This window comes from Cynocephalus volans, chromosome 2 (genome assembly GCF_027409185.1).
Source record: "Cynocephalus volans isolate mCynVol1 chromosome 2, mCynVol1.pri, whole genome shotgun sequence".
In the NCBI taxonomy this organism is placed as follows: Eukaryota; Metazoa; Chordata; class Mammalia; order Dermoptera; family Cynocephalidae; genus Cynocephalus; species Cynocephalus volans.
In genome coordinates this window covers 26739336-26741566 of record NC_084461.1, presented here as the reverse complement: position 1 = coordinate 26741566, position 2231 = coordinate 26739336, and the positions used below count along the sequence as shown (strand labels likewise).

At 32.0% G+C, this 2231-nt stretch overlaps 1 non-coding gene across 1 annotated transcript; it reads left to right on the top strand.

Annotated features, from left to right (window-relative positions):
- Positions 1-490: 490 nt before the first annotated feature.
- On the top strand, positions 491-597 carry LOC134371290 (U6 spliceosomal RNA). The gene has a single exon (XR_010022731.1). It is a non-coding gene; the product is annotated as a U6 spliceosomal RNA (small nuclear RNA).
- Positions 598-2231: the final 1634 nt, after the last annotated feature.

The window sequence follows — 2231 nt, the reverse complement described above, 5'->3', positions numbered from 1 at the left end:
TACACAAATGTTATTTTATTCTTCAGTTTTAACAAATTTATGTTTACATGTAATCCATTTCCTATCAAGACAACATTTTGTTCATCCCAGAATATTCCATTGTTCTGCTTTCAAAACAACCTTACCACTGAAAGAAAAAAAGTGACATTTATAATGGAATAAAAACATAAAATCCTTCAAACTATAACTAATGAAAATGTTATAAACCTGTGTAAAAGAAAATAAAAAGTAAAACACCTAAATAAGCAGAAAGGTATTTTATATTCATGATTCAATTTAGTTAGGCTTTCAATCCTTCCTAAACTGATATGAAGATTCAGTTCAAATCATATTGACACCTGAACAGGAGAGAAGCACTTAGAAATGAGAACAGGAAATGTCCCATAGACTTTCTCCACAGAAAAACAACTGCAACTGATGAAAATTTTAAAATAAATTTAAAAAAAAAAGAACAACCACTATAAAAAATAACTTTAAAAGAAGTATTATTGTGCTCACTTCGGCAGCACATATACTAAAATTGGAACGATACAGAGAAGATTAACATGGCCTCTGTGCAAGGATGACATGCAAATTCGTGAAGCATTCCATATTTTTTGTAATTGGCCACAGTAATCAACCACATTGTATATTGACAAAATAAAATAAAATAAAATAAATAAATAAAAGAAATATTATTGATATGCTTAGAGAGAAGGTAAAATGGAATCACATAAAATGCTCAATCCAAACCAGAGAGGTTAAAAAAGAAAAATAAGAAAAGAAACAAACAAGGACAACTTTAGAAAAGTTACAAACATGGTAGATATTAATCTAATTGTATCAATAGTCACTTTAAATATGCATGGTCCAAATACACAAAATAAAAAACAAACAGAGATATAAAAATAATATTACCTTAAATCTAACAATGTATGCAAAGAATTATGTATTATATATACCAAAACTACATAAGAATTATTCTAGCTTTTTAAGGCTGGATCAAAAATTGAAAATAAAATAATGTAATCCACCACATCAACAGGATAATGAACAAACATTTTAGGGTGATATTAATCCATGCAGAAAAAGCATTTGACAAAATCCAGCACTTCTTCATGAAAAAAACTCTTAGCATAAAAGAATAGTGGAGGACTTCCTCAATTTGATAAATATTATCTTTTTTTTTTTTTTTTTTTAAAAGATGGCCGGTCAGGGGATCTTAACCCTTGACTTGGTGTTGTCAGCACCACGCTCACCCAGTGAGCAAACCGGCCATCCCTATATGGGATCCGAACCCGCAGCCTCGGTGTTATCAGCACCACACTCCCCCGAGTGAGCCACGGGCCGGGCCCGATAAATATTATCTTTAACAAAGAAGTCGAGTTAACATTACATTTAATGATGAGAAACTAGAATTTATCCCCCTATGACTGGGAACAAGGCTAGGGTATCACGATTCACCACGCCTGTTCAAAATTGTGCTAGAAATTCTGGCTAATACAATAAGACAAAAAAGGAAATAAAAGTTACACAATCTGGAAAGAAAGAAAGAAAACTTTTTTTTCACAGATATCATGATTCTCTACGTAGAAAAATTTCAAAGAACTTACCAAAAGCAAAACAAAATAAATAAACAAAAACCAACAAACCAAAAGAATTCCAGGCACTAATAAGCAATTGCAGCAAGACTGCAGAATACAAGGTTAATGTACAAAAGACAGCTGCTTTTCTATATCCCTTCAATGAACATCTAGAATTTGAAATTAAAACCACAATATCATCTACAATGGCACCAAACAATATGATGTACTTAGATATAAATCTAACGAAATATGTATACTATCTATATGTCTACTCTGGCTTATCTGGCTAAGAGAAAAATGAAAACATAAAATTTCCCCTGGACCAGAGCATATACTCTATTTTTTGAGACGTCACTGACACTCAAGTAAACTTTTATAAAAAGGACTTTAATAGGTATTCCGACATTCCATAAGGCCAGCAGCTTCTGATTCACAGACACATGGTGAGTTCTGTTAATCCCATGTAAAATCATGCCTTAGTTATTGCAATAAATCATGTTCTATGATAAGAAACAACAATTTGGGACATTATTAGATGGGCAATAAGGAACAGATTGGGTCAAAAAACAACAATGCTACTGGAGGTATTGGAGAAAGGAAAGGGCAATGGAAAGGAAATCTATATCCAAGTTATGTCTCTATTCTGGGACAAATAACTGCTTCATC